Source organism: Melozone crissalis, unplaced genomic scaffold, assembly GCF_028551555.1.
Source record: "Melozone crissalis strain CALT ecotype California unplaced genomic scaffold, PUWL_Pcris_2 ptg000279l_1, whole genome shotgun sequence".
Classification (NCBI taxonomy): Eukaryota; Metazoa; Chordata; class Aves; order Passeriformes; family Passerellidae; genus Melozone; species Melozone crissalis.
In genome coordinates, this window is record NW_026536033.1 from 77801 (window position 1) to 87680 (window position 9880).

Below are 9880 nucleotides of genomic sequence, written 5' to 3' on the forward strand. Positions count from 1 at the left end.
TGCTTGAGAGTCAATCTTGTTTCACCTGACTTGGATGTTATAGTCCACTCTTTAAGTTCTCCTGCTGGACCTTTGTTGGCATGACTCCATCCCCGCTCTGCAGTTCGCACGGCCGATTCGGTGGTGAGCAGTACCAGAAAGGGACCTTCGCACTGAGGAGTTAGAGGCTGATCTCTCCATGGCTTGATCATCACCCAATTCTTGGGATTAATATTATGGATTCTGAAATCCAGGGTGGTAGTTTGAGAATTGCCCCTTTATGTCTTAGCCCTTCTAATGTTTGTGCTATAGACCTCACTTATTTCTTGGCATTGGTTTCCTCTTCCTCATAGGTGGCAACGTTCTGGGGTAAGGTCAGGAAGGGTAACCCAAACATCATTTAATAGGGCGACAGCCCCAGATCTGACTGAGGTTGCGTTCTAATTCTTAATAAGGCCAAAGGGAGACATTTTACCCATGACATTAAGGTTTCAATCATTAGCTTAACTAGAGCTCTTTTAAGAGTTTGATTCATTCTCTCAACCCAACAAGAACTCTATGGATGCCATGGAGCGTGTAATTCCCATTTTACTCCCAGGGCCTGAACAACTTTCTGCAATATCTTCGATGTGATATGAGTTCCCTGGTCTGAATCAATCCTGTTTACCATCCCATATTGGGGAATGATTGATTCTAGAATTGTTTTTTTCAGAACATTTGCATTGGCTTTCACAGTGGGTACCACCTCTACCCAATGAGCCATGTGATCTCCTATCACTGGCAAAAACTTCCACCATTGTATCTGGGGAAGCTCAGTAAAGTCTACTTGGATGTTTTGAAAGGGCTTTAAGACTAGTTCTCGTCCTCTGATTGTTTTCCTCGTGATTTTCTTATTTACTTGTTGACATATCACACACCATTCAGTTATTTGCTTAGCTATTCTGAAAATTCCTATGCATCCCCAATCCCTCAGAAATTGATCACTTAGCACTTGTGTACCCCAATGTGTTGTTCCATGTATGCCTTCTAATGTTTTCTTGGCTGGGGATTTATTCAACATTTATCTCCCATCTGTTAATCTCCTCTTCCCTTCACTATTTTTCTTGGCTCCTATTTTGAGGAGTTCTTCCTCTTCTGTCCCACTGACTACAGGGACTTTTTGCATTTCTCTCATGGGTGTTAATACTATTATTAGTTTTTCTGTCTCTGATTCAGTTGCATTTTTAGCTTCTAAATCAGCTAAATTGTTCCCTTGCGCCCCTTTTTGATTTCCTTCAACATATCCCACCACTACCTCCTCTGGTAATTGTAAGGTTTCTATCTCTTCTAAAATAAATTTTTTATGAATCAGTCCCTTTGCCTTTGAATTTAATATCCCCCTCTCTTCCCAAATTTTTCCAAAGATATGCACTGCTCCAAAAGCATATTTTCAGTCTGTATCTATTGTTCCCCTTTTCTGTGCTAATATTTCCAGAGCTCATTTTAGGGCATACAACTCACATGCTTGGGCTGACCAGTTGGAAGGTAACTTTCTCTTTTCTATGGCCACTAAACCTTCATGCACTATAGCGTATCCTGATACCCTGTGTCCCTTTATTACCTGTGAAGATCCATTGATGTACAATCGTCTTCCACCTTGGAGAGTTCGATCTGTTTAGGTCCTGTCTTACTTTAGTTTGATAGTTTATAACCTCTAGGCAATTATGTATTAGTTCCTCATCTGGTTCTCCATACAAAAACTGGTCAGGGTTGAGTTGGTTGCCCTAAACCATTATGTATTAAGATGGCTTCATAATTTAGCACTTGGGAATCAGTGAGCCATTTCTCAGCCTTTTGGCTCAGGATAATTCTATCTGAGTGTGGGGTACATATTATCAATTTTCTCCCAATTTTTTGCTTTCCTCTATGAGTACAGCAGTCGCTACCCCTGCCTGAATGCAGGTTGGCCACCCCTGGCTGACAGGATGTAGTAATTTTGATAAATAGGCCACTGGTTTCCTGGATCCTCCCCAGTCCTGGGTTAGTACTCCATAAGCTGCCTGTTTTCCTACATCTACAAACAGATAGAAGGGTTTGTCTAAGGCAGGAAGACTCAGTTCTGGTGCACTGACTAATTTTTGCTTTAAAGCTTCAAACTTTTGTTCATCGTCTTTTTTCCGCCTAATCTCTTCTTCAACTAACTTTTCATACAAGAGCTTGACGGCTTGCCTGTATCCTTTTATCCATAGCCTACAATATCCCAACAGGCCTAAAAACATTCTGACTTTCCTCTTAGTTTTTGGCCATGGGAGTGAGATTATCCCTGCAATTTTCTCAGGGTTTAGCCGCCAGCTCCCTTGACAAATCACATGTCCTAGGTATTTTACTTCCCTTTCTACAAATTCAAGTTTCCCTTTTGATACCCAAAGTCCTTGGTCCCCCAGAAAATTTAACAACACTATGGTAGATTCCCGAGCTTGTTTTTCTTCCTGTCCTGAGAGGAGCAAATCATTTACATATAGGATGAGCTTTATCTAAAGTTTGATGGAGAAGGGTTGTAGTACTTCTCCTACGGCTTGACTAAATATGTTTGGGGATTCAGAAAACCCTTGGGCTACCCTAGTCCACCAAAGCTGTTGCTTCCTCCCAGAATCGAGGTTCTCCCATTCAAAGGTAAATATATCCCACTTTCCTCTGCCAGTGGGCACACCCAAAAAGTATCTTTTAGGTCTATCATGCTAAACCACTGGTGTTCTGGGGGGATATTACTCAGTAGTGTATAGGGGTTAGGTACTACTGGGTATCAATTTGTTTTTTTGTTCGCTTCTCTCTAATCTTGGACAAGCCTGTAAGTCCCATCTGACTTCTTTACTGGTAATATGGGTGTATTATGGGGGGACATACATGGTTCTAAGGTCCTGTTCTCAAGTAAGTCCTGGATCATTGGCTGCAGTCCTCGTCTCCCTTCCAGGGAGAGTGAATATTGTCGTACCCGAACTGGATGGTTCTCATTAACTATTCTATTACTATAGGTTTCATGTTCAATTTACCTCGGTTTTTTGGTTTTGCCCAGAATTAATCTCATTAATTTTGTCTTCATCTTCTTCCCTTAATTGGAGAAGCTGAACTACCATTTTCCCTTCCGCTGGAAGCACTACAATGTCAAACTGCACCTGTAAATCCCATCCTAATAAATTTCACCCTGCATCTGGAACTAATAGAACATCCCCAATTCCTATTTTATTTGTTCCTTCAAACTTCATTTGTGTTATAACTGAGGCTTCGAACCCTTCCATTTTAGCATCTCCTGCTTGCATGGTATCTTGATCCTTTTTACACTCCTTTGGGATTCTACAAACACCAGTTCTTTCAGCCCCCATGTCTACTAAGAACTCAAATTCTTCCTCCTGGGGACCTATTTATAAAGCTATCAAGGGCTCCTGATGGTATTCTGTCTCCCAGGAGAGCCCCTGACACCCCTAGTCTTCCACTTCTCTTTTTTGCTTAGTCTCATAGACTCTCAGCTCCTTTCCCTTCTGGGGGAAATTCTTTCTGATATGCCCGCTCTCTTTACAGTAAAAGCAAACTGGTCCTAGGTTCCTGTGTTTCCCAAACTCTCCTTGCTGTGTCCAGTCCCAAGGTGCTGCATCTCTCCTCCCTCTACCTTCTCGCACTCGGAATCCCTCTGCCTTTCATGGGTTGCTCTTTACGTGTTCGTTTCCTTCCCTAATGGCATTTACCATTACCTTGGTTTTGTATTAGTCTTCTCTTAGTCCCTCTTTACATACTCCTTCTGTGCCTCTCTTAAAAGACTTTTTAATCTCCTTTCTTGCCAACCATCTAACTTTTCTAACTTTCTCCATATATCTGGCCAGGCGTGACTGACAAAATTTATCTTTAGTAAGACCTGTCCAGCCACTGTATCAGGGTCAACCCCTGAATACTGCCTCATATTCCTTCTCAATCTTTCTAGCCACTCTCTCATGGTTTCTTCCTTAGTTTGCTGCTCATTGAAAGCTTTACGAGCGTTTTAATTACATGGAGGTGCCTCTTTGATACCTCTTATAATCAGTGTTCTGTATTCCTCCATGTCTTGCCTCTCCCTAATGCTGTTGTGATTCCTGGTGGGGTGCACTATGGGCATTTTCAGATTCCCAGGAGGTCCCTGCACATGCTCCCTTTCCCATATCCATATCTCAGCCACTCGGATCATCTGTCTTTCTTCTGGTGTGAATAGCATGGTCATTATTGATTGCATCTCTTCCCATGTATAAATATTGGACCCCAGAAACTGATCTAACTGTTCCACTAATCTAGTGAGGTCCTCTAGTAATCCTTTCAGTTATTTCTTGAACATTCTCACATAGGAAGAACTAAGAGGCACGGTTACAAATTTAATTCCTTCCAGCACCCTACACAAGGGTACTTTCCTCAGGGGATACAATCCCACTGCTTGGTTCCCATCCCCTGATCTGCTTTCCTCTCGTGCCACCCTCTTTCTGGTGTTTTGACTAGGCCCATAAGGGGGTAGGGGAGGTGCATCTGGGGCTATTGGAGGTGGAAGGGCTAAGTGTTCTAATGGGTCCCATTCTTTATTTTCTGATACCTTAAACATGCTCACCTTTGAGGGTGAACTCTCCCTCCCACAGCAGGCAGCATAGTCACTCTCTTCCTGATTGAATGGTTTCTTAGCTCTTACATGGATGTTTAATGCCTGACACATCCATCCTTTGACTCATATGACCCATATCTCAGCCAGTGTACATGATTGCTCCTAATTTCCCTTCTGGTCCATTCTACTATGCAATACTGAATCATTTTGAGCTCATCCTTATCTCTGGTATTTGGGTCATATTTCCACAGGGCTAGTTTCCTTCCCAGTGGGCCATCTGGGAGTATACCTATTGGTACTGCCTCAATTTCTACTCCTCCCCTTGGGGATTCCCTATTTGCCCACAGTCCCATCCTGACTGACCGATCACAGGCCCTCCTCTGACGGAGCCCACCTTTCCAGCCACAGGCCCTCCAGACAGAGCCTGCCTCTCTCAGAAGGGAAAAGGAAAGAGGGGCAGGGAAGAAAAGAAACAAAGAAAGGAGGAAAGAGAAGAAAAGGGAAGAGAGAGAAAAAACCTAAAAAACTGTACTTCTTTTTTGACGAGTAAAAATAAAAAAATTTCTTACAATCCAGGGGCTTCCGTATCACCGGATTGGTCCCTGCCCTTCCTCTCCTCCTTGGTTCAATGCTCTGGTCCCACGGTCACACTCTGCTGCCTGTCCCACCTGGCTCAGTTTGGCTGTGGCCTGCCCCTGGCCCAATTCGCTTTGGCAACTGCAGTCCCACTCCTGGCTCAACCTGGCTCGGCTTCGGCAACTCCGCCATGTATAAGTATCGATTATTGATTCCACACAATGGCTTCCATCCCACTTCAAATCAAAGTTGGTGTGGCTTTGGTAGCTCCGCTCACTCCAATTCAACTTGGAGGCTCGGCCCGCCCCAGTTCGGCTCAGCAGCTGCAGTCCTGCCCCTGGCCTGACTCGCCTCAACCTCAGCGGCTCCGCCTGCCCCGATTTGGCTTGGCTCAGCAGCCAGCCCAGCCTGACCCCCTTGGTTCGGCAGCTCTGCCCTAACGTGACTTGGCTTGGCCAGACTGCCCTGACCCCCTTGGCTCAGCAGCACACAAACTGCTGCACCGGCTCCTGGGTTACCCCCTGCAGCAAACCCTTCACTGGTCACCCCACTTCCAGCCCAGCTTTGGCTGGCCCTGGAAATTACAGCACTGGCTGCACCCCAGAGGCTGCCCCCACTCTGAGCACTGCGTGAGCCATGTGGAGCTCACCGGCTCCCTTGGTGCGTGCTGGATAGGAATCCCGCTGTGGGTCCCTGATGGGTGAACCCTGCTCCCAAGTCCCCACAAACCCTTCAATCCCACATGTCCCACCAGCCATGGGGTCCTTGTCTATGGGATCCCTGCTTTCCTCCCTCCTATGCATCCCGCTGTTCCTTTTTTCTTTCTACCATCCAATATCCTGACACTTAAGGGACCAGGATGGATCCAGTATATTACTAGGGTGAAGCTCACGTTCATACACTGGAATTATGGAGTCACAATCTGGCCAAAAATAGTTATGTGGATGGTGCTCACCCCCCTTCCTCTCTTTTCTTTATCCAGTCTCCTGGTGTCTTTGGGCTTCCAACCCGCAACCATTGGTGGAACTGGGAGAGTCCAACAAACTCTGCCCAATCTGTGGCAGGGTGCCCCTTTTGAAAACTCCTAAAGACATCAGGTGTATTTCCCAGACGAGTCCCCATTTGTGAGAAATTATGCTCACTTCCAAAAATTTAAAAGGATAATTAAAATCTCATAAAAAATACAATAGAAGACTGCCAAATTTTAGCTATCTGTTCTTTGAACATATGATTCAGCCTTTTTACTTGACCACTATCTTGTGTTCTGTAGGGCATGTGAAGCTGCCATTGGATTTCTAATGCATTGCTGACAGCTTGCACCATTTGAGATGGCACAGGAATGAGATCCTCTGTCAGAGGATATTTCTCTAGGTGCACCAAACCTAGGTATGACCTCATTCAGCAATACTTTTCGTATCAATTCACTAGCTGTCTTTGTCCTATAAGGGAATGCTTCTGCCCACCCAGAGAAAGTATCAGGAAGTACCAGCAAATATTGGAAACCTCACTTTCTTGGGAGTCCAGCAAAGTCTATCTGCCACAAGTCTCCAGGAAAAGCTCCTCTGCTCAAAACCCCTTGTTCTAGCCTGACTGTTGGATTTGCATTATTCTTCAAACAAGTCACACATTGTGATGATCCTTCTTTAACAGCGTTCTGCATGTCTGGGCCTGCAGTTCTTACCTGCAGGTATTGGTTTCTGCTCCCCAGCCAGTCTTATCATGTTCAGATTTCACATATTGTCTCATTTACTTTCCTGGTATTATGAGTTGACCTGTTTCTAATTGTCCCCAACCATTTTCTGAATGTTTTCCTTTACTTTCGTTAATCCATTTATAATGAGAAGGTTGGTATCTTATGGCTGCTTAGTTGATACTGCAGTAGGTATTAGAGCTGCCACAAGTGGTTCATTTCTTTCAGCAGCGATTTGAGCTTCATAATCTGCAAATCTGTCACCTGCTTCCAGGAGGGTGTTACCTTTAGAGTGCCCTCAGCAATGCACAGTTGCCACTTGCAATGGGAGCTCCACCACCTTGGGGAGCCTGAGGATTTCAGCTGCATATTTGACCATCTTCTCTTGCGCAGTCAGGAGTTCTCTTTCTCTCCATATGGCTCCGTGGGCATGAACAATTCCATAGGCATGTTTGGAATCAGTCCAAACATTAACTTCCCTTCCTTTTGCCACTTCTAATGCCAGAGGGAGGGCTATCAGCTCAGCCTCCTCTGCTGAAGTTCCTGCTGGAAATGGCTTTGACTCGATTACTCTAAGACTGTGCTCACAGTGTAGCCCGCCATTCGCACTCCCTGTCTCCCAAAACTGCTGCCATCACAGCAGCAGTTCATGGCTGAACCAGTTCATGGCATCTGGGAGCGGCTGTTCCTCTGGATTTTGGCGGCTGGAGTGCATAGCTTCCATAGCCTCTAGGCAGTCGAGTACTACAGGTTCAGCTTTGGACTTGCATTGCAGAAAAGAGGCTGGGTTAACAATATTGGTCACTTGATTCCAGTATCATCAGATTTGGCCAGGACTGCTTGGTAGTTCAGGAACCTCGAGGAAGACAGCCAATTGTTCCCTTTCTGATCTAAAACAGCCAACACTGTGTGTGACACTGAGACACTAATCTTTTGTCCTATATAAACTTTTATGCTTCTTCAATGTTCATGATCACTGCTGCTACTGCCCTGAGGAAGGCAGGCCAGCCCTTTCTCACAGTATCGAGTCGTTTAGAAATCAGGCCACTGCCCATTTGTAAGGACCCAGGTGTTGTGCCAGAACCCCTAAAGTTATTCTCTCTCTCACTGGGAATAACCAAAACGGCTTGCTCTCATCAGGCAGCCCCACAGCAGGGGCCCTCATGAGTTCACGCTTCAGTTCTTCAAAGGCCCTGTTCAATTCAGGCATCCATATCACAGTATTTTTAGAGATTTTCACCAATTTGTATAAAGGTTTCATGATCAATCTGTAGCTGTATATGCGCAGTTGGCACCCAGCTGTCATTCCAAGGAAAGCAGGGAGTTATCTTAAAGTTTGTGGTTGAGGTGTCTGCAAATTGCTTCCTTCCAGGCAGTTCCCAAAGACCGTTATCCTCCTGAGACCCCATATCCACTTGTTGCTTGTTGTATTGTGTTCTGATCTGTTGTAGTTGCATTAAGCTGTACTTTGGTTTGCTGCAGTTCCTCCCTGTTACAGTGCTTCTGCCCCCGTTGCCTCCTCCCTCCTTTTTAATGTCAATCTTGCTGCCTCCTCCCCTGTTCCCTGAAAACTGCCTTGTCATCCCCTCAACCTCTCCCCTGTGTCCTGTCTGTCACTCCACAGTCCATCCCTTCCCTCCAGAAACTTCTTCCAAGGGCGTCGAGTGATAGGTTCAGGCACTGGGGCCCCTCCCCTGGTTTACCCAAATTGGTTCCCCTATATGTCTGTTTTCCTGCTGCCCACACCCTCCTGTAATTCCATTGGCAGATGGGCGATCCCCTCCCCTGTTCACTCGCCCCTTGCACAGCCCAGTTCTCTGTCTGCAATTGGCTGGATCCCTGGGATTGCAGATGTCCTTGGAGCTCTCTAATAAAGCTGGACTTTGCCCCCAGCTGGAGTCCCCTCTCCTTCTCCTTGATTTGGCCCCAGCTTGGTCTGTGGCTGCTTTGAACCTCCTCTGCCTCTGCTATTTTGGCCCCTGCTTCTGCTTCATCCATGCCCACGTCCTCTCCCTGGTGCTGATCCAGAGCTGCCACCATGGCTGCAGGGAGTTCTTTTCCTTTTTCTCTGTCTTTCTTATCATACACCTTCTCTGCTTTTTTCATTAATGCCTTTAACTCTCTCTTTACAGGCTCTTTCTGCTTCTGAAGTTTCTGCCTGACATCTGGGCTAGATTGCCCAAACATCAGGGAAATGAACTGCTGCTTTCCCATATCCAACCAGGGATCCAGGGCTCTGTGTTTACGTGCAGCTGCTCAGAGCCTGTCCACAAAGTCAGTGGGTGACTCGTGCTGTCCCTGTGTAACATTGTATATTACTAACCAATTTATTGCTTTTGAAATGGCATTTTTAAATTCAAATTTGATTAGTTCTTGGTATCTGGTTTACATTGCACAGCTGCCTGTATCATTCATGTCCCACAAAGGATTTACAATAGGAAACAATTGGTGCACTGTACCTTGTCAGGCTCCACTAGCAATTTGTCCCTGCACATGGGCTCAGGCTATCTTTATCACCACCTCTTTTGCTGGTTTTCTTAACTCTGTCAGCATGAAATCACTATCACCTCAGTCTGGGTCTTGATTTTCGACTATGAACTCAAATAATTTTGCTACTTTGCTGGGGTTTTCAATATCCATTTTAACTTTTTCCTGCCAATGATTCAGGTCATTAGTAGAAAAGCAGAAGTTCACCCACATGGGTTCACCTGGGGGACCCACTAATTGCCTTAAGGGGGAGACTAAAGGCACAGCTTTGTTGGTTTGATTCCTTGTGTTGGTTGTCCCTGGGGTCTCTGAAATTGTCCCCTCACCAGGATTATTCATCTCATCCTCACTGCCATTTGGGTTTAATTCAGGGGCCGGAGTGGTTTTGTGGGGGGGAATGTACCCGAGTTGGCCTGGGGTAACTCGGCTGGAAGTCTTGGACACCTAGAAATCAATTTCCTCGTGCTTATTAGTCAATTTCAAACATCTCTGCCCTATGCTACATGCAGAACAACATCGCTTCATTTCCTGCCTGTTACCTCTTTCCAAAGTTAGGA